Here is a 22,429-nt window from a genome sequence, read left to right as displayed (position 1 = left end):
TTACCCTATCATGTGCTGCAGCCAGGAAGCTGGGGGAGCTTACAGCTATCCTATCATGTGCTGCAGCCAGGAGGCTGGGGGAGCTTACAGCTACCCTATCATGTGCTGCAGCACTGAGCTGGGGGAGCTTGCAGCTACCCTATCATGCGCTGCAGCACTGAGCTGGGGGAGCTTACAGCTACCCTATCATGTGCTGCAGCACTGAGCTGGGGGAGCTTACAGCTACCCTATCATGCGCTGCAGCACTGAGCTGGGGGAGCTTACAGCTACCCTATCATGCGCTGCAAAACTGAGCTGGGGGAGCTTGCAGCTACCCTATCATGCGCTGCAGCACTGAGCTGGGGGAGCTTACAGCTACCCTATCATGCGCTGCAGCACTGAGCTGGGGGAGCTTACAGCTACCCTATCATGCGCTGCAGCACTGAGCTGTGGGAGCTTACAGCTACCCTATCATGTGCTGCAGCACTGAGCTTGCTCCTGACTGGGGACCATGCAATTGCGGGTAATCCTTTATTTAAAGCTCCTTTGATGCGATCTACTGAGAACTTTACATTTTTAAGAGCGCCTGGTTCTCTTGGGATTATCCAAGTCATGGTCTCAGAGGAAATGCAACGTAATACAATGTTCTGGCTCCTTCTGTAAAGCAGTCTTCTCTTTGCTTGGAAGATTTAAGTCCCATTTGACTGGAGACAATCTCTCTGCTCCCTCGCTCACTCTACCTTCCTCCAACTCTCTCTCACTCTCTCCCCTCACCCGCTCTGTATTTATCTCTCTCTAACTTTCCCATCCCCCATCTCCCCCCACTCTCCTCTCCCCATCCCCCCTCATCTCTCCCTCCCTCCCCCTCTCTCTCCATCACCCCCCTCCCTCTTCCTCTCCCCCTCTCTCTCCCTTTCCACCCCTATCTCTCTCTCTCCCCCCCTCTCTCTCTCCCTCTCCCTCTCCTCTCTCTTATCCCCTCTCTACCTTCCTCTCTCTCCCATGATATGAAAGGATAGTGCTAAGTTATCTTCAAATAACAGTTCCTATCAGCCACACTGGGATAGGGCCTGTGAAGAAGAGAGGGAAATAACCCTACATTATTTAAATTGAGGCGCTGAAATAGGGCTTTCCCTGTTTCTTTTGCCCTATTTTGGGGTCATGATGAGAGCAACGCCAAGTTTAGCTATGACTTAACTCAGGGGCGCTCAACTCCAGTCCTCCAGTCCTTCTCAACAGGTCAGGTTTTCAGGATATCCCTGCTTCAGCGCAGGTGGCTCAGTCTGTGATTGAGCCACCTGCACTGAAGCGGGGCTATCCTGAAAACCTGACCTGTTGGAGGGGCTTGAGGACTTGAGGCACCCCAACGACTTAACAAACGTTGCGTTATTTTTTTAGTGCCAACATTGCTGGGATTTTGGGATCAGGGGGGTAGCTGCTAGCGCCTCATTTTCATATAACCTGCATCACACTTCCAATAACGTGTGTTATACTGCGTGGCTTTTAACGTGACGGTACTTTCTTTAGCGAGTACAGCAACGGCGTTTAGCGAACCTGGCCTCTGTCTCTCTAGCTCCCCTTTTCCTTACAGGATCATTTCACAAGCGGATGTCCTTTGCCACCAGAGGTATTCAGAGCCCGGAGGGATTGTCCGTGTCCGAACACACCGGGAGCCACGTAAAGTGGACGAGCGGCCGCCACAGAATCCCGTTCTATAATGAACGCCCGTGACATGATCCAATCACAAAGCTCCATTCTGCGTTATCCCCCCCCCCAATCAATGGGTTACATTGCATGCCATGCTGGGGGAATTAGGACACGTAGTGGGGCAGGGGGTTACCGTGAGGGAGGCAATTCTTCTGGACCAGGACCCACTGTGCCTGCAGCGCTGTGCGCACTGTCAGCACTGGGCCCCCACCCCCTGGCAAAGTAGGGGTTCAACGGGTTTCTACTGGAATATGTGTTGGGGCTCTTAAGGCACCAAACACAGACCTGGGAAGATTGCAATGCCTCTCCCCTCCCTCCCCCCCCAAAAAAAACCATTAACCCTTCCAATGCCAGAGGAGCATGCAGTGTATGGTAAATAATTGGGTTGCAGTCCACTCTGGCAGCTAAGTGGTTAATATCAGTCTGGTGACGAGGGAAGAACTAGACAAGACAGCTTGCAGTCTAATGTATGCTGCCCTGTGCTAGCATCCCCTGTGCCCCACTACCAGGGGCACAGGCCCAAATACCGCTCCCCTCTGGGAGGAAAGGGGTTCAATCCAGCACCCCCAGCTCCTCATATTACTGTGGTGAGGTATGAGTGAGACCTGACCCTCCTAACGCAGGGGCGGGCAACTCCAGTCCTCAAGGGCCACCAACAGGTCAGGTATTAAGGATATCCCTGCTTCAGCACAGGTGCCTCAATCAGTGGCTCAGTTGGTGACCGAGCCACCTGTGCTGAAGCAGGGATATCCTTAAAACCTGTCCTGTTGGTGGCCCTTGAGGACTGGAGTTAGCCACCCCTGCCCTAACGAATCTTTACTTAATGACAAACGATATTTTCTCCCCTGGGGCAGACGGGCAGACCAAGGTGGCAGCTTTGTGCTGCAGGATTCCACCCCAGAGGTGGCTGCAGCGTAGAAGGCACCGGCGGCAATGCACTGCATAAGCTCAAGATAACATTACTTAGCTACTTCAGTGAGGTGGCTGAGAGCAGGGGAGAGGGCTGCGCTGGCCTTTGAGGTGGGAATTCCTGGTTTTAGACCCTGTCCCTTTACCTCAGGTACTGAAATACACATTTTTTTACCCCTGTTTTCCTGTGAACGGTCAGATGACGTGGCCCGGTGGCTAAGGTACTGGTCTTTGATGTGGGATTCTCTGTCCCCTGACGACCTTTTCCCCTCATCTCCCTTTGCCTGAGGTATGGAAACCGGCTCCCTCCAGGGCAAGGACGCGTTTCTGTTATTGTTCTGCTATTTCCATCCGTACGCAGAACCGGATCAGAACAAAGTCAAGTATTGTTATATTTACTATACAAAGTAACACTAGTGAGCAGTGTGTTTTCTGTGGTGCATTGCAGGGAATGGTGAATCTGGGGAACCCGATGAATAGATCCCCTGCGCAAACTGGGGGGGGGGGGGCGCAAGATTTTTTTTTGGAGGGGGAGGCGCAGCGCTTGCTGAGGTCCCGCGCTATTCCCCAATGCATTTAAATTAAATGCCGGGGGACCCCGCGAAGACTCTAACTCACCGTGATTCACGACCCCGCAGCGTCATTTGATGCCCGTCGCCATGGCAACGCGGAAATGCCGCCGCGGGGTCACGTGACGTCACATGACCCCACAGAGTCATTCGACGCCGGCACTATGGAAAGGTGGGGGGGCCCGAGCAATGGGGGAGAGCAGTCAGGGGGGCGCATCACCAGAAGTTTGCACACCCCTGCCCTAAATTATACCATGTTCCGCTGTGAACCCCCAGTCCGGGAGGACAGCAACACCCCCTGGGTGGATGGGGAGTACAGTGACTCGCTCTCGTGAAGGAGAAGCCTCATGTTCCTGGGAAAAGCAGATTCCGGGGGCTCCCAGCGGGATGAACCACGGAAACCAGAATAATCTGCAGTCTTATCTCAGGCTCAAAGACAATCTGGTCTGTCATGGCAGTGCCGCCATTAACCCCTGCCCTGCCAGAGGGGACAGCAAGGCATTGCAGAGCAACATCACAACATGCAGAGAGCAAAGCACTTAAGATTGCCAGCTCTTCGGGGGCAGGGACTCCTCTTCCTCTCTACGTTTATGCTGAAGCGCTGGTTCCTATTAAGTCACTTGTACTAGCGCTATGCACATGGATGGCGCTATATAAATAAAGCTACACCTACATACAACATGTAGGGAAGGGGTTAAATGTTTGCGAAACAGAAGATGAGCGATGAAAAGTAATATAAACATTTTTTTGCAAAGGAACTAAACCTTTCTACCGTAAATGGCACGATATGTTTTATACAATGTTATAGAAAAACCATATAATTTCATCTGTAGGTATAACCAAAAAAGGGCATTTTATCGCAAATTCAGTTTGCATTTCCCTCTGTCCCCCTCCCCTCCCCACTTTCCCCCCTTCCCCTCCCCACCTCCACACACCACTCCTCCCCACCCCACTCCTCCCCACGTTCCCCCTCCCCACTTTCCCCCCTCCCCTCCCCCTACCCACTTTCCCCCCTCCCCACCTCCCCCTACCCACTTTCCCCCTCCGCCTACCCACTCCTCCCCACTTTCCCCCCTCCGCCACCCCACTTTCCCCCCTCCCCCTCCCCACTTTCCCCCTCCGCCTACCCACTCCTCCCCTCTTTCCCCCCTCCGCCACCCCACTTTCCCCCCTCCCCCTCCCCACTTTCCCCCCTCCCCCTCCCCACTTTCCCCCCTCCCCTCCCCACTTTCCCCCCCTCCCCCTCCCCACTTTCCCCCCTCCCCCTCCCCACTTTCCCCCCTCCCCACTTTCCCCCTCCGCCTACCCACTCCTCCCCACTTTCCCCCCTCCTCCTCCCCACTTTCCCCCCTCCTCCTCCCCACTTTCCCCCCTCCGCCTCCCCACTTTCCCCCCTCCCCACTCCTCCCCACTTTCCCCCCTCCCCACTCCTCCCCACTTTCCCCCCTCCGCCTCCCCACTTTCCCCCCTCCGCCACCCCACTTTCCCCCCTCCCCCTCCCCACTTTCCCCCCTCCCCACTTTCCCCCCTCCCCAATTTCCCCCCTCCCCACTTTACCCCTCCGCCTACCCACTCCTCCCCACTTTCCCCCCTCCGCCTCCCCACTTTCCCCCCTCCGCCTCCCCACTCTCCCCCCTCCCCCACACTGTCGCAGCACAGTGAAGGGGTGCCTGAGTCTCATTGCGTTACAAGATGGAATCCCTCAAAAAAGTTCCTTAAAAAAACACAATTTGAAGCTTGAAAACATAGAACGGGATAGAACGAATTTGACGGGATTTTTAATTACCACCTGCAGTAGCTCACCTTGAGTCGCCCACACTAATATGCTAATATGCGCCTAATTAACAGAAAGACCATCACTCGTACACATTGTAAGAAAAGAAACTACGGAATGTAAGCAGATGTTACTGGATTTATACAGCATTAAAGTAGAAAGGCGAGAATCTCTGCGGACACGGTGAAAAGGTTCATTTACTGAAACGGAGCATCACAGAGTGCACCAGAGAGTTATATGATCAGAGAGTGGGAGCCTGAGCTGGGACGCTGCACGTGATAATTCCACAGCGTGTCCCGAGGGGAGATTCAGGGAGGTGTACTCTGTGCTGTCCCGAGGGGGGATTCAGGGAGGTGTACTCTGTGCTGTCCCGAGGGGGGATTCAGGGAGGTGTACTCTGTGCTGTCCCGAGGGGAGATTCAGGGAGGTGTACTCTGTGCTGTCCCGAGGGGAGATTCAGGGAGGTGTACTCTGTGCTGTCCCGAGGGGAGATTCAGGGAGGTGTACTCTGTGCTGTCCCGAGGGGAGATTCAGGGAGGTGTACTCTGTGCTGTCCCGAGGGGAGAATAAGGGAGGTGTACTCTGTGCTGTCCCGAGGGGAGAATCAGGGAGGTGTACTCTGTGCTGTCCCGAGGGGAGATTCAGGGAGGTGTACTCTGTGCTGTCCCGAGGGGAGAATCAGGGAGGTGTACTCTGTGCTGTCCCGAGGGGAGATTCAGGGAGGTGTACTCTGTGCTGTCCCGAGGGGAGATTCAGGGAGGTGTACTCTGTGCTGTCCCGAGGGGAGATTCAGGGAGGTGTACTCTGTGCTGTCCCGAGGGGAGATTCAGGGAGGTGTACTCTGTGCTGTCCCGAGGGGGGATTCAGGGAGGTGTACTCTGTGCTGTCCCGAGGGGGGATTCAGGGAGGTGTACTCTGTGCTGTCCCGAGGGGAGATTCAGGGAGGTGTACTCTGTGCTGTCCCGAGGGGAGATTCAGGGAGGTGTACTCTGTGCAGTCCCGAGGGGGGATTCAGGGAGGTGTACTCTGTGCTGTCCCGAGGGGAGATTCAGGGAGGTGTACTCTGTGCCGTACCCGAGGGGAGATTCAGGGAGGTGTACTCTGTGCCGTCCCGAGGGGAGATTCAGGGAGGTGTACTCTGTGCTGTCCCGAGGCGGGATTCAGGGAGGTGTACTCTGTGCTGTCCCGAGGGGAGATTCAGGGAGGTGTACTCTGTGCTGTCCCGAGGGGAGATTCAGGGAGGTGTACTCTGTGCTGTCCCGAGGGGAGATTCAGGGAGGTGTACTCTGTGCTGTCCCGAGGGGAGATTCAGGGAGGTGTACTCTGTGACGTCCCGAGGGGAGATTCAGGGAGGTGTACTCTGTGCAGTCCCGAGGGGGGATTCAGGGAGGTGTACTCTGTGCTGTCCCGAGGGGAGATGCAGGGAGGTGTACTCTGTGCTGTCCCGAGGGGAGATTCAGGGAGGTGTACTCTGTGCTGTCCCGAGGGGGGATTCAGGGAGGTGTACTCTGTGCTGTCCCGAGGGGAGATTCAGGGAGGTGTACTCTGTGCTGTCCCGAGGGGGGATTCAGGGAGGTGTACTCTGTGCTGTCCCGAGGGGAGATTCAGGGAGGTGTACTCTGTGCCGTCCAGAGGGGAGATTCAGGGAGGTGTACTCTGTGCTGTCCCGAGGGGAGATTCAGGGAGGTGTACTCTGTGCCGTACCCGAGGGGAGATTCAGGGAGGTGTACTCTGTGCTGTCCCGAGGGGAGATTCAGGGAGGTGTACACTAGTAAGGGGGGGGGGGGGTCTGTCACTTGTAGGAGGGGTGGGTCTGTCACTAGTAAGAGGGGTGTGTGTCTGTCACTAGTAAGGGGGTGTGTGTTTGTCATTAGTGAGGGGATATCTGTCACTAGTAAGGGGGTGTGTGTTTATTACTAGTAAGGGGGGTCTGTCACTAGTAAGGGGATGTGTGTCTGTCACTAGTGAGGGGAGGCCCGTCCCCAGCAAGGGGGGGGGGGTCTGTCACTAGTAAGAGGGGTGTGTGTCACTAGTAAGGGGTGTGTGTCACTAGTAAGGCGTGTGTGTGTCTGTGACTAGTAAGGGGGGGGGTGTTTGTCACTAGTAAGGGGGGGTCTTTCACTAGTAAGGGGGGGTCTGTCACTAGAAAGGGGGGGTTCTGTCACTAGTAAGGGGGGGTCTGTCACTAGTAAGGGGTGTGTGTGTGTTTATTACTGGTGAGGGGGGGTCTGTCACTAGTAAGGGGGAGGGGGGGTCTGTCACCATGGCCCCAGCATGCTCTCTAATAATCATGTCTGCAATGCACTGCTTTATATAGCAATGTTGGTCTCTCCAGCAGCAAATGAGTTAACTGTCCCATTGTAATAATGTTGGCCACACTTCAGGAGTTAGGTTACCCATCTCTAACATAGGTTCCCAATGGTCTTCATGCCATAGGGGTAACATTGTAATAACAAAGCGTGTTACTGTAGCAGTCACTCAGGCTCCGGGTATTAATCAAATGCAAAGTACGTCATGTCTCAGAAGAACTAGATAGAAATTCAGCCCCCGTGGGGATTTCGTGGCACTTACCCCCTGACCAAGTACAGGGATTGTTTCTGTAACACCGGGTCCTCGGCTGACAGCTTTCTGTGGGTGTGCTCCAAAATGATCCCCTAGAACAAGGGGGAGGGGGGGGGGGGCAACCCCAGTCCTCAAGCGCCACAACAGGTCAGGTTTTCAGGATATCCCTGCTTCAGCACAGGTAACTCAATCAGTGGCTCAGTTGACTGAGCCACTGATTGAGTCACCTGTGCTGAAGCAGGGACCGACTGAGCCCCCTGTGATAAAGCAGGGACCAATTGAGCCACCTGTGCTGAAGCAGGGATATCTTGAAAACCTGACCTGTTGGTGGCCCTCGAGGAGTGGAGTTGCCTACCCCTGCCCAGCTTCAACTGGGGTCTGCACCAGTGAACAGGTCTGAGCACCCGAGTATCACTTTAGGGAAAGGAAATAAGATGCCCTAAGAGAAGCCAGCATTTAGATCAACGACCTTAACCGTATCACTGCCAGAGGAACCTACGCACAACCAATTGCTGTCCCATGCACATAAACCAATGCACACTCGGTACATGCTATAGGAAAGTACATCGGTAATATACTGTAAGCAGGCAGCCTAGTGACAATCCAGGGGAAAGGGGACAAAACAGGCAGAGCGGATCCCAAAGTGAGCTTGGCTGAACCGAGTCCCCAAAAGCCTAAATTCCAATCTATCATTACAAAATGATGCTCCGGTAACGTAGTCACATACACACGTAAATAATATACCGTAATACGCACGTTAGCATACACATGGAAATACACACGTTTATAAATATCTATGTATACATGTAACTACGCATAAATAACATCATGTGCACATGTATATATTATACACATGCACAGACACGCACACAGACACACACACAGACACACACACAGACACACACACAGAGACACACGTAAATAATATACCGTAATACGCACGTTAGCATACACATGGAAATGTACACGTTTATAAATATCTATGTATACATGTAACTACGCATAAATAACATCATGTGCACATGTATATATTATACACATGCACAGACACACACACAGACACACACACAGACACACACACAGACACACACACAGACACACACACACAGACACACACACACAGACACACGTAAATAATATACCGTAATACGCACGTTAGCATACACATGGAAATGTACACGTTTATAAATATCTATGTATACATGTAACTACGCATAAATAACATCATGTGCACATGTATATATTATACACATGCACAGACACACACAGACACACAGACACACGCGCAGACACACACAGACACACACATACAGACACACACACACACACACACAGACACACACAGAGACACACACGCAGAGACACACACAGACACACACATACAGACACACACACACACACAGACACACACAGAGACACACACACAGAGACACACACACAGACAGGTACCTGCAGACTGTACACCTGAATCCCTGCACAGCTCATAGCAGAGCCTCAGTCACCCAGTCTCACAGCAGCCAAGTGATTCACAGGGAAGATAAAGACTGATCTGCCGTATGAATGTATGGTCGGGCGCTAGGGAGCTAGACCCAATTTAACCCCTTCACTGCCGGGGGGGGGGGCAGTGTTGTGCAGCATCGCTGGCAGCAGCGGGATTAACCCCCTCAGCGCTGGGAGGCGTGTCACAGAATACTGGACGGATTGCAGAAGAAGCACAAAGATAGGTTGATACCTGGAATGGTTTTGTCCAGCTCCTCTCTCTCTCTCTTCTCTCTCCCACAAGTGACCAGGTTATGTCCTTTGGAAAAAATAAATGTGAGAAATGGTCCCAATTCCTAGGCTTTTTCTCCCCCTCCTCCTCCTCCTCCTCCTCAGCAACCCTTCAAAGATCCTCAGCAGCGATCATTCCCAAACCGCTGGGGATAAAAAGGTAATTAGGAACGGCCGCTGTAGCATCCAGCCTGGAAATGTAGAGGTAGGAGGGGGTGTGAGAACAGACAGCAGAGTGGGGAGGAGAGAGAGAGGAGGGGGGAGGGAGGTCATTGACAGTGTCTATTGAGACATCAGGTCGCGGGCTTGGATGTGCAGAGACGCTGCTGGCACTGCATCCTTTGTTTGGGGTGTAGGTGGCGTTGCTCCCCACTCCTGTGTGATGTGCACGTTGCAGCGTGTGACTCGGCTTGTTTGTGCCAGGAATAGCAATCAAGAGGCGCGCAGAGCGTTGAAATGCCAGCGTGAGGGGTCAGGGAGAGATGGAGAGATCTGCTCTTTGCTTGGAATCCTCAGGAGAGAGCGAGCGAGCGAGAGAGCGAGAGAGGAGGCTGCGTTCATCCTGCTCTAATCGCGCTTCTTCCCCCCTGCTCCACATCAATAAAACATCCCAAATTCTCTCAGTCATTAACTCATCCAAGGTCACCCGCAGGATGGCGGGGGGGGACCAGTCACCACGTAACCACCAATACCCGGCCTGCTCTCCAGAAACCCCATTCATCGCACGCCCCGTTTTACCAACAGAAGGGTCCAAGTAACAGACTGGCATGTTGGGCATGATGCCCGTTATAGGGGGAGGGGGTCGGAAACAATTTGGCATTTTGTCAGAGTGCCGGAGGTCGTTGCCAGATTCGGTGGCCTCCTCCGGCTGGTGGTTGGCAGTGCGAGGTTCTCCGCTGCTTATCACGTGGCGGGTGGGTATCGGCCGATCTCACGGTACCAGGTTAGGGCAGGGGCTCTTCACTCCTGCCTTCAAGACTCCCCCCCCCCCTCCCCAACAGGTCAAGTTTTCAGGTTATCCCAGCTTCAGCACAGGTGGCTCAATCAGTGAAGCCTTAAAACGTGACCTGTTGCAGGGGGGGGGGGGGGTTGTCTCAAGGGCTGGAGTTGAGAACCCCAGAGTCAAGGGATTGGGATCAGATTCAGATTAGTTTTTTCTGGGGACCTTTTTTTATTAAGGGTCATAAGATAACTTAGTGAGATGCTTAACCCCTTCCTTGCTTACTGATGAGAAGCAGGGTTTTCTGGGGGTGGGGTGGGGGGCGGATAGGGCAGAATGAAAATATGTGTTGTGAACTGTGGGTAAAAAAAACCCCCCAGTGCTCAGCTGCACAATGCTTTCTGTCGGAAACCAAACAAGCCTCACAGATCACAGGCTTCATTGTAAAACCCTCACGCTGTTTTCTGTGATGGAGAAAGGTTGAAGTCAAATGATTTCCATGGAATGCGTTTGGAAAGTCACCCCACTTTCTACTAATCTTGGAATTTCTTCCCCCACCGAGCAGTACGCCCATAATGAAAACAGAACGTAGGGTGCATCGTAGTGTACCCCGGATTTGTGCTGGGGGGGGTCTCAATTGTGCACAACGGTTAAACGTGTAAAGTGGGTTTTTTTTTAAGCAAGTGTTCGAAAGGACTGAGGAGGTGTTGCATGGCTGAGCGCTTCCCTTTGCAGCGGCTCTGTGGGAGTGGGTGGACTTGCAGAACCCTTAATCAAGGACAGTCAGACGCCCCATGGAAACGGTCTGTCAGTGAATACTTTGTTATCATGAAGAAAGAGGATTCTTCAAAAGGTTCCTCTGAAGATCAGGCCACGGTATAAGTCCAGATTTCACAGAGACACTGGAGAGAGGTGGGCAGGGTATCCCCGAGTGGGCAGGGTATCCCCGAGTGGGCAGAGTATCCCCGAGTGGGCAGAGTATCCCCCAAGTGAGCAGGGTATCCCCGAGTGGGCAGAGGAGGGGAGGATGCTTGGAGAGTGGCCAAAATACTAACATAGAATTTGAAGGGCACACAAACCCCACTAGGCCCACCCAGCGTCATGGGGATGGGGGGAGAATCCCGTTCTGAGAGCGATAGTAATTTTGCTGGCAGGGCAATGGGAAACAATGTCTCCTCCGTGTCTTGTTACATTGTAACCCAAACGCGGGGTGTCGGATGGATTATGATAACCCACAGGACTGAATACTTTACCGTACTGCATTATGGTAACCCAACTCTAATCAAACCGTGATGTCCTTATTGCATCATGGCGTCCTATAACTATAAGTGCCTTATTGCATCATGGCTCTCTATAAGCGCCTTATTGCATCATGGCTCTCTATAAGCGCCTTATTGCATCATGGTTCTCTATAAGCGCCTTATTGCTTCCTGGCGCCCTATAAGCGCCTTATTGCATCATGGTTCTCTATAGGCGCCTTATTGCATCATGGTGCTCTCTGCGTCTGAGTGCCTTATTACATTATACATTCATTCCTCTCCGGGGAAAGCCAACGCTTCCTAATTATTGAGCAGTAATGTGCTGCAGCGCGGTCTGGCTCTGACGGATTTACACGCATCAATTCCCGAAGTCATACAGCGTGTTTGGAAGTGTCCCGCGCCTCCGCCGTGACAGACAGTGACACACACACAGCTGGCCCCGAGGTCGGTAATGCCGCTGCGTGCCCGCCGTCTCACCGGCGGTCCCATTGTTCTGCGCCGGCTCTGGGCTCTCAGGACTGCAGGATCAGCGCTGACACAGAGCACAGACCCTGGATTCATTTCCATTCCGCGTGTGGTTAGGGAGCGGTGCAGCGTATCCGAGCCAAACCCGTCTGCACAACACATGTAACCCTATCCTGCCTCGCACAGGATCTGTGATGACAGACCTGGCCTTCTGAAGGGGGCCGTATGGGGGGGGGGAGGGGGGGGGGGAAGGGCGGGGGGACCACATGCCCCCTTCTAAGCTAGAATGAATGCATTGTTTTGTGTATCAACATTGTATCACCTCTTGTGACAGATATGCACTGTATGAACTTGGCACTGCTGTATTAAATGTATTCAGCTCTAGGCCAGATGCAAAGGAGAAATTAACCCCTTCTGTTCCTGCCGTGCACTAGCCAGCTGGAAGGGGAGGATTAACTCTTTGAGAGACAGTGTACCCCACCAGGCACTAGGGAAGTGAATTCCTGTGCAGGAGGGAGCGGGGCCTTGTTTAATGTGACAGGGCGCTGAAGAACAATGATGGATTCCCCGGAGACGGCTCTGGCCGGCGGATACGGTTCCCAGGGAGGTCACAGTGAGTCTGGGGATTTACATCTCCCCGGGACTGTCACAATGGTGCAGGAAATCACTGGGGGGTGAAGTGCTCGGATTGCACACGTGGTTATGGTCACATCTTTAATCATTACAGCAAGAGTTCTCAACGCCAGTCCTCAATACACCCCCAAAAGGTCAGGTTTTTGGGATATCCCAGTTTATCAAGCAGTGATTGAGCCACCTGTGCTGAAGCAGGGGCTGATGGCGCCACCTGTGCTGAAGCAGGGGCTGATGGCGCCACCTGTGCTGAAGCAGGGGCTGATGGAGCCACCTTTGCTGAAGCAGGGGCTGATGGAGCCACCTGTGCTGAAGCAGGGGCTGGAGCCACCTGTGCTGAAGCAGGGGCTGATGGAGCCACCTGTGCTGAAGTAGGGGCTGATGGAGCCACCAGTGCTGAAGTATGGGCTGATAGAACACCTGTGCTGAAGCAGGGGATGATGGAGCTACCTGTGCTGAAGCAGGGGCTGATGGAGCCACCTGTGCTGAAGCAGGGATATCCTTAAAACCTGACATGTGTGGAGTCTGTGGACTGGAATTCAGAACCACCGCATTAGATAGTGAAGTCACAGAACAAGTAACCAGGGCGGACCGAAATAAGTAAATAAAGGAAGGGAGAAATCGGATCGCCATTACCGGGGTCAGGAAGGAATTGGTAACTGTCATGAGACATCATTGGTAAATGTATATCACGGGGGGGGGGGGGGAGAGAGGGGGAGGAGGAGAGCTGTGTGTGTGTGTGACGTCCCCCTGTCCCATCCATATACCAGGAGAAGAGCTGTGTGCGTGTGACACGTCCCCCTGTCCCATCCATATACCAGGAGAGGAGCTGTGTGTGTGTGCGTGTGACGTCCCCCTGTCCCATCCATATACCAGGAGAAGAGCTGTGTGTGTGTGTGTGTGTGACGTCCCTCTGTCCCATCCATATACCAGGAGAAGAGCTGTGTGCGTGTGACACGTCCCCCTGTCCCATCCATATACCAGGAGAGGAGCTGTGTGTGTGCGTGTGACGTCCCCCTGTCACATCCATATACCAGGAGAAGAGTTGTGTGCGTGTGTGACGTCCCCCTGCCCCATCCATATACCAGGAGAAGAGCTGTGTGTGCGTGTGACGTCCCCCTGCACCATCAATATACCAGGAGAAGAGCTGTGTGTGTGTGTGACACGTCCCCCTGCCCCATCCATATACCAGGAGAAGAGCTGTGTGCGTGTGTGACGTCCCCCTGTCCCATCCATATACCAGGAGAAGAGCTGTGTGTGCGTGTGACGTCCCCCTGTCCCATCCATATACCAGGAGAAGAGCTGTGTGTGTGTGTGACACGTCCCCCTGCCCCATCCATATAGCAGGAGAAGAGCTGTGTGTATGTGTGACGTCCCCCTGCCCCATCCATATACCAGGAGAAGAGCTGTGTGTGTGTGTGACGTCCCCCTGCCCCATCCATATACCAGGAGAAGAGCTGTGTGCGTGTGACGTCCCCCTGTCCCATCCATATACCAGGAGAAGAGCTGTGTGACGTCCCCCTGTCCCATCCATATACCAGGAGAAGAGCTGTGTGCGTGTGTGACGTCCCCCTGCCCCATCCATATACCAGGAGAAGAGCTGTGTGCGTGTGACGTCCCCCTGTCCCATCCATATACCAGGAGAAGAGCTGTGTGTAACACGTCCCCCTGCCCCATCCATATACCAGGAGAAGAGCTGTGTGTGTGTGTGACGTCCCCCTGTCCCATCCATATACCAGGAGAAGAGCTGTGTGACGTCCCCCTGTCCCATCCATATACCAGGAGAAGAGCTGTGTGCGTGTGTGACGTCCCCCTGTCCCATCCATATACCAGGAGAAGAGCTGTGTGCGTGTGACGTCCCCCTGTCCCATCCATATACCAGGAGAAGAGCTGTGTGCGTGTGACTTCCCCCTGTCCCATCCATATACCAGGAGAAGAGCTGTGCGTGTGACACGTCCCCCTGTCCCATCCATATACCAGGAGAAGAGCTGTGTGCGTGTGACACGTCCCCCTGTCCCATCCATATACCAGGAGAAGAGCTGTGTGTGTGTGTGACACGTCCCCCTGTCCCATCCATATACCAGGAGAAGAGCTGTGTGCGTGTGACGTCCCCCTGTCCCATCCATATACCAGGAGAAGAGCTGTGTGTGTGTGACGTCCCCCTGTCCCATCCATATACCAGGAGAAGAGCTGTGTGTGTGTGACGTCCCCCTGTCCCATCCATATACCAGGAGAAGAGCTGTGTGCGTGTGTGACGTCCCCCTGTCCCATCCATATACCAGGAGAAGAGCTGTGTGTGTGACGTCCCCCTGTCCCATCCATATACCAGGAGAAGAGCTGTGTGCGTGTGTGTGACGTCCCCCTGTCCCATCCATATACCAGGAGAAGAGCTGTGTGTGTGTGACGTCCCCCTGTCCCATCCATATACCAGGAGAAGAGCTGTGTGTGTGTGTGACGTCCCCCTGTCCCATCCATATACCAGGAGAAGAGCTGTGTGTGTGTGACGTCCCCCTGTCCCATCCATATACCAGGAGAAGAGCTGTGTGCGTGTGTGACATCACCCTGTCCCATCCATATACCAGGAGAAGAGCTGTGTGTGTGTGTGACGTCCCCCTGTCCCATCCATATACCAGGAGAAGAGCTGTTTGTGTGTGTGACGTCCCCCTGTCCCATCCATATACCAGGAGAAGAGCTGTGTGACGTCCCCCTGTCCCATCCATATACCAGGAGAAGAGCTGTGTGCGTGTGACGTCCCCCTGCCCCAACCATATACCAGGAGAAGAGCTGTGTGCGTGTGACACGTCCCCCTGTCCCATCCATATACCAGGAGAAGAGCTGTGTGTGTGTGTGACACGTCCCCCTGCCCCAACCATATACCAGGAGAAGAGCTGTGTGCGTGTGACACGTCCCCCTGCCCCATCCATATACCAGGAGAAGAGCTGTGTGTGTGTGTGACGTCCCCCTGCCCCATCCATATACCAGGAGAAGAGCTGTGTGTGTGTGTGTGACGTCCCCCTGTCCCATCCAAATACCAGGAGAAGAGCTGTGTGTGTGCGACACGTCCCCCTGTCCCATCCATATACCAGGAGAAGAGCTGTGTGTGTGTGTGACGTCCCCCTGCCCCATCCATATACCAGGAGAAGAGCTGTGTGTGTGACGTCCCCCTGTCCCATCCATATACCAGGAGAAGAGCTGTGTTTGTGTGTGACGTCCCCCTGTCCCATCCATATACCAGGAGAAGAGCTGTGTGTGTGTGTGACACGTCCCCCTGCCCCATCCATATAGCAGGAGAAGAGCTGTGTGTATGTGTGACGTCCCCCTGCCCCATCCATATACCAGGAGAAGAGCTGTGTGTGTGTGTGACGTCCCCCTGCCCCATCCATATACCAGGAGAAGAGCTGTGTGCGTGTGACGTCCCCCTGTCCCATCCATATACCAGGAGAAGAGCTGTGTGACGTCCCCCTGTCCCATCCATATACCAGGAGAAGAGCTGTGTGCGTGTGTGACGTCCCCCTGCCCCATCCATATACCAGGAGAAGAGCTGTGTGCGTGTGACGTCCCCCTGTCCCATCCATATACCAGGAGAAGAGCTGTGTGTAACACGTCCCCCTGCCCCATCCATATACCAGGAGAAGAGCTGTGTGTGTGTGTGACGTCCCCCTGTCCCATCCATATACCAGGAGAAGAGCTGTGTGACGTCCCCCTGTCCCATCCATATACCAGGAGAAGAGCTGTGTGCGTGTGTGACGTCCCCCTGTCCCATCCATATACCAGGAGAAGAGCTGTGTGCGTGTGGCGTCCCCCTGTCCCATCCATATACCAGGAGAAGAGCTGTGTGCGTGTGACTTCCCCCTGTCCCATCCATATACCAGGAGAAGAGCTGTGCGTGTGACACGTCCCCCTGTCCCATCCATATACCAGGAGAAGAGCTGTGTGCGTGTGACACGTCCCCCTGTCCCATCCATATACCAGGAGAAGAGCTGTGTGTGTGTGTGACACGTCCCCCTGTCCCATCCATATACCAGGAGAAGAGCTGTGTGCGTGTGACGTCCCCCTGTCCCATCCATATACCAGGAGAAGAGCTGTGTGTGTGTGACGTCCCCCTGTCCCATCCATATACCAGGAGAAGAGCTGTGTGTGTGTGACGTCCCCCTGTCCCATCCATATACCAGGAGAAGAGCTGTGTGCGTGTGTGACGTCCCCCTGTCCCATCCATATACCAGGAGAAGAGCTGTGTGTGTGACGTCCCCCTGTCCCATCCATATACCAGGAGAAGAGCTGTGTGCGTGTGTGTGACGTCCCCCTGTCCCATCCATATACCAGGAGAAGAGCTGTGTGTGTGTGACGTCCCCCTGTCCCATCCATATACCAGGAGAAGAGCTGTGTGTGTGTGTGACGTCCCCCTGTCCCATCCATATACCAGGAGAAGAGCTGTGTGTGTGTGACGTCCCCCTGTCCCATCCATATACCAGGAGAAGAGCTGTGTGCGTGTGTGACATCACCCTGTCCCATCCATATACCAGGAGAAGAGCTGTGTGTGTGTGTGACGTCCCCCTGTCCCATCCATATACCAGGAGAAGAGCTGTTTGTGTGTGTGACGTCCCCCTGTCCCATCCATATACCAGGAGAAGAGCTGTGTGACGTCCCCCTGTCCCATCCATATACCAGGAGAAGAGCTGTGTGCGTGTGACGTCCCCCTGCCCCAACCATATACCAGGAGAAGAGCTGTGTGCGTGTGACACGTCCCCCTGTCCCATCCATATACCAGGAGAAGAGCTGTGTGTGTGTGTGACACGTCCCCCTGCCCCAACCATATACCAGGAGAAGAGCTGTGTGCGTGTGACACGTCCCCCTGCCCCATCCATATACCAGGAGAAGAGCTGTGTGTGTGTGTGACGTCCCCCTGCCCCATCCATATACCAGGAGAAGAGCTGTGTGTGTGTGTGTGACGTCCCCCTGTCCCATCCAAATACCAGGAGAAGAGCTGTGTGTGTGCGACACGTCCCCCTGTCCCATCCATATACCAGGAGAAGAGCTGTGTGTGTGTGTGACGTCCCCCTGCCCCATCCATATACCAGGAGAAGAGCTGTGTGTGTGACGTCCCCCTGTCCCATCCATATACCAGGAGAAGAGCTGTGTTTGTGTGTGACGTCCCCCTGTCCCATCCATATACCAGGAGAAGAGCTGTGTGTGTGACGTCCCCCTGTCCCATCCATATACCAGGAGAAGAGCTGTGTGTGTGTGTGACGTCCCCCTGTCCCATCCATATACCAGGAGAAGAGCTGTGTGCGTGTGACGTCCCCCTGTCCCATCCATATACCAGGAGAAGAGCTGTGTGCGTGTGTGACATCCCCCTGCCCCATCCATATACCAGGAGAAGAGCTGTGTGTGACGTCCCCCTGTCCCATCCAAATACCAGGAGAAGAGCTGTGTGCGTGTGTGACGTCCCCCTGCCCCATCCATATACCAGGAGAAGAGCTGTGTGTGTGAGTGTGTGACGTCCCCCTGTCCCATCCAAATACCAGGAGAAGAGCTGTGTGCGTGTGACGTCCCCCTGCCCCAACCATATACCAGGAGAAGAGCTGTGTGTGTGTGACACGTCCCCCTGTCCCATCCATATACCAGGAGAAGAGCTGTGTGCGTGTGACATGTCCCCCTGTCCCATCCATATACCAGGAGAAGAGCTGTGTGCGTGTGACACGTCCCCCTGTCCCATCCATATACCAGGAGAAGAGCTGTGTGCGTGTGACACGTCCCCCTGTCCCATCCATATACCAGGAGAAGAGCTGTGTGTGTGTGACACGTCCCCCTGCCCCATCCATATACCAGGAGAAGAGCTGTGTGTGTGTGACACGTCCCCCTGTCCCATCCATATACCAGGAGAAGAGCTGAGTGCGTGTGACACGTCCCCCTGTCCCATCCATATACCAGGAGAAGAGCTGTGTGTGTGACGTCCCCCTGTCCCATCCATATACCAGGAGAAGAGCTGTGTGTGTGTGACACGTCCCCCTGTCCCATCCATATACCAGGAGAAGAGCTGTGTGTGTGTGACACGTCCCGTTGCCCCAACCATATACCAGGAGAAGAGCTGTGTGTGTGTGACACGTCCCCCTGTCCCATCCATATACCAGGAGAAGAGCTGTGTGCGTGTGACATGTCCCCCTGTCCCATCCATATACCAGGAGAAGAGCTGTGTGTGTGTGACACGTCCCCCTGCCCCATCCATATACCAGGAGAAGAGCTGTGTGTGTGTGACACGTCCCCCTGCCCCAACCATATACCAGGAGAAGAGCTGTGTGCGTGTGACACGTCCCCCTGTCCCATCCATATACCAGGAGAAGAGCTGTGTGCGTGTGTGACGTCCCACTGTCCCATCCATATACCAGGAGAAGAGCTGTGTGCGTGTGACACGTCCCGCTGCCCCAACCATATACCAGGAGAAGAGCTGTGTGTGTGTGACGTCCCCCTGTCCCATCCATATACCAGGAGAAGAGCTGTGTGCGTGTGACACGTCCCCCTGCCCCATCCATATACCAGGAGAAGAGCTGTGTGTGTGTGACACGTCCCCCTGCCCCATCCATATACCAGGAGAAGAGCTGTGTGTGTGTGACACGTCCCCCTGCCCCATCCATATACCAGGAGAAGAGCTGTGTGTGTGTGACACGTCCCCCTGCCCCAACCATATACCAGGAGAAGAGCTGTGTGCGTGTGACACGTCCCCCTGTCCCATCCATATACCAGGAGAAGAGCTGTGTGTGTGACATGTCCCCCTGTCCCATCCATATACCAGGAGAAGAGCTGTGTGTGTGTGACACGTCCACCTGCCCCATCCATATACCAGGAGAAGAGCTGTGTGTGTGTGACGTCCCCCTGTCCCATCCATATACCAGGAGAAGAGCTGTGTGCGTGTGACACGTCCCCCTGCCCCAACCATATACCAGGAGAAGAGCTGTGTGCGTGTGACACGTCCCCCTGTCCCATCCATATACCAGGAGAAGAGCTGTGTGTGTGTGACACGTCCCCCTGCCCCAACCATATACCAGGAGAAGAGCTGTGTGCGTGTGACACGTCCCCCTGCCCCATCCATATACCAGGAGAAGAGCTGTGTGTGTGTGACGTCCCCCTGTCCCATCCAAATACCAGGAGAAGAGCTGTGTGTGTGTGTGACGTCCCCCTGTCCCATCCATATACCAGGAGAAGAGCTGTGTGCGTGTGACGTCCCCCTGTCCCATCCATATACCAGGAGAAGAGCTGTGTGCGTGTGACGTCCCCCTGCCCCATCCATATACCAGGAGAAGAGCTGTGTGTGTGTGTGTGTGACGTCCCCCTGTCCCATCCAAATACCAGGAGAAGAGCTGTGTGCGTGTGACGTCCCCCTGCCCCAACCATATACCAGGAGAAGAGCTGTGTGTGTGTGACACGTCCCCCTGTCCCATCCATATACCAGGAGAAGAGCTGTGTGCGTGTGACATGTCCCCCTGTCCCATCCATATACCAGGAGAAGAGCTGTGTGCGTGTGACACGTCCCCCTGTCCCATCCATATACCAGGAGAAGAGCTGTGTGCGTGTGACACGTCCCCCTGTCCCATCCATATACCAGGAGAAGAGCTGTGTGTGTGTGACACGTCCCCCTGCCCCATCCATATACCAGGAGAAGAGCTGTGTGTGTGTGACACGTCCCCCTGCCCCATCCATATACCAGGAGAAGAGCTGTGTGTGTGACGTCCCCCTGTCCCATCCATATACCAGGAGAAGAGCTGTGTGCGTGTGTGACGTCCCCCTGTCCCATCCATATACCAGGAGAAGAGCTGTGTGTGTGTGACGTCCCCCTGTCCCATCCATATACCAGGAGAAGAGCTGTGTGTGTGTGACGTCCCCCTGCCCCATCCATATACCAGGAGAAGAGCTGTGTGCATGTGACGTCCCCCTGTCCCATCCATATACCAGGAGAAGAGCTGTGTGCGTGTGTGACACGTCCCCCTGCCCCATCCATATACCAGGAGAAGAGCTGTGTGTGACGTCCCCCTGTCCTATCCATATACCAGGAGAAGAGCTGTGTGTGTGTGTGTGTGACGTCCCCCTGTCCCATCCAAATACCAGGAGAAGAGCTGTGTGTGTGTGTGACGTCCCCCTGTCCCATCCATATACCAGGAGAAGAGCTGTGTGTGTGTGACACGTCCCCCTGCCCCATCCATATACCAGGAGAAGAGCTGTGTGCGTGTGTGACGTCCCCCTGTCCCATCTATATACCAGGAGAAGAGCTGTGATGCGTGTGACGTCCCCCTGTCCCATCCATATACCAGGAGAAGAGCTGTGTGCGTGTGACACGTCCCTTCCCCATCCATATACCAGGAGAAGAGCTGAGTGCGTGTGACATGTCCCCCTGCCCCATCCATATACCAGGAGAAGAGCTGTGTGTGTGACGTCCCCCTGTCCCATCCATATACCAGGAGAAGAGCTGTGTGTGTGTGACACGTCCCGTTGCCCCAACCATATACCAGGAGAAGAGCTGTGTGTGTGTGACACGTCCCCCTGTCCCATCCATATACCAGGAGAAGAGCTGTGTGCGTGTGACATGTCCCCCTGTCCCATCCATATACCAGGAGAAGAGCTGTGTGTGTGTGACACGTCCCCCTGCCCCATCCATATACCAGGAGAAGAGCTGTGTGTGTGTGACACGTCCCCCTGCCCCAACCATATACCAGGAGAAGAGCTGTGTGCGTGTGACACGTCCCCCTGTCCCATCCATATACCAGGAGAAGAGCTGTGTGTGTGTGACATGTCCCCCTGTCCCATCCATATACCAGGAGAAGAGCTGTGTGTGTGTGACACGTCCCCCTGCCCCATCCATATACCAGGAGAAGAGCTGTGTGCGTGTGTGACGTCCCCCTGCCCCAACCATATACCAGGAGAAGAGCTGTGTGCGTGTGACACGTCCCCCTGTCCCATCCATATACCAGGAGAAGAGCTGTGTGTGACGTCCCCCTGTCCTATCCATATACCAGGAGAAGAGCTGTGTGTGTGTGTGTGTGTGACGTCCCCCTGTCCCATCCAAATACCAGGAGAAGAGCTGTGTGTGTGTGTGACGTCCCCCTGCCCCATCCATATACCAGGAGAAGAGCTGTGTGTGTGTGACACGTCCCCCTGCCCCATCCATATACCAGGAGAAGAGCTGTGTGCGTGTGTGACGTCCCCCTGTCCCATCTATATACCAGGAGAAGAGCTGTGATGCGTGTGACGTCCCCCTGTCCCATCCATATACCAGGAGAAGAGCTGTGTGCGTGTGACACGTCCCCGTCCCATCCATATACCAGGAGAAGAGCTGTGTGTGTGTGTGACACATCCCCCTGTCCCATCCATATACCAGGAGAAGAGCTGTGTGCGTATGACGTCCCCCTGTCCCATCCATATACCAGGAGAAGAGCTGTGTGCGTGTGACGTCCCCCTGTCCCATCCATATACCAGGAGAAGAGCTGTGTGTGTGTGACACGTCCCCCTGCCCCATCCATATACCAGGAGAAGAGCTGTGTGTGTGTGACACGTCCCCCTGTCCCATCCATATACCAGGAGAAGAGCTGAGTGCGTGTGACATGTCCCCCTGCCCCATCCATATACCAGGAGAAGAGCTGTGTGTGTGACGTCCCCCTGTCCCATCCATATACCAGGAGAAGAGCTGTGTGTGTGTGACACGTCCCCCTGTCCCATCCATATACCAGGAGAAGAGCTGTGTGTGTGTGACACGTCCCGTTGCCCCAACCATATACCAGGAGAAGAGCTGTGTGTGTGTGACACGTCCCCCTGTCCCATCCATATACCAGGAGAAGAGCTGTGTGCGTGTGACATGTCCCCCTGTCCCATCCATATA

General features: G+C 54.5%; 1 protein-coding gene across 5 annotated transcripts in view; it reads right to left on the bottom strand.

Annotated features, from left to right (window-relative positions):
- RAI1 (retinoic acid induced 1) overlaps positions 1-22,429 on the bottom strand; it is a 137,129-nt gene that overhangs the window by 66,819 nt on the left and 47,881 nt on the right. The window contains exon 3 of one of the 5 annotated variants that reach the window (XM_075565864.1): positions 9,233-9,298. The exons of 3 other annotated variants lie outside the window; for them this stretch is intronic. The gene's annotated coding sequence lies outside the window, so the exon portion shown is untranslated. Of the gene's footprint in view, positions 1-8,949; positions 9,197-9,232; positions 9,299-22,429 lie in introns of those variants that run through there. One more of the 5 variants, XM_075565867.1, reaches the window with a different exon arrangement.

The sequence above is a fragment of the Ascaphus truei genome, chromosome 11 (assembly GCF_040206685.1).
Source record: "Ascaphus truei isolate aAscTru1 chromosome 11, aAscTru1.hap1, whole genome shotgun sequence".
Taxonomy (NCBI): Eukaryota; Metazoa; Chordata; class Amphibia; order Anura; family Ascaphidae; genus Ascaphus; species Ascaphus truei.
The sequence above is the reverse complement of the archived record's forward strand: the minus strand, read 5'-3'. Positions and strand labels throughout refer to the sequence as shown.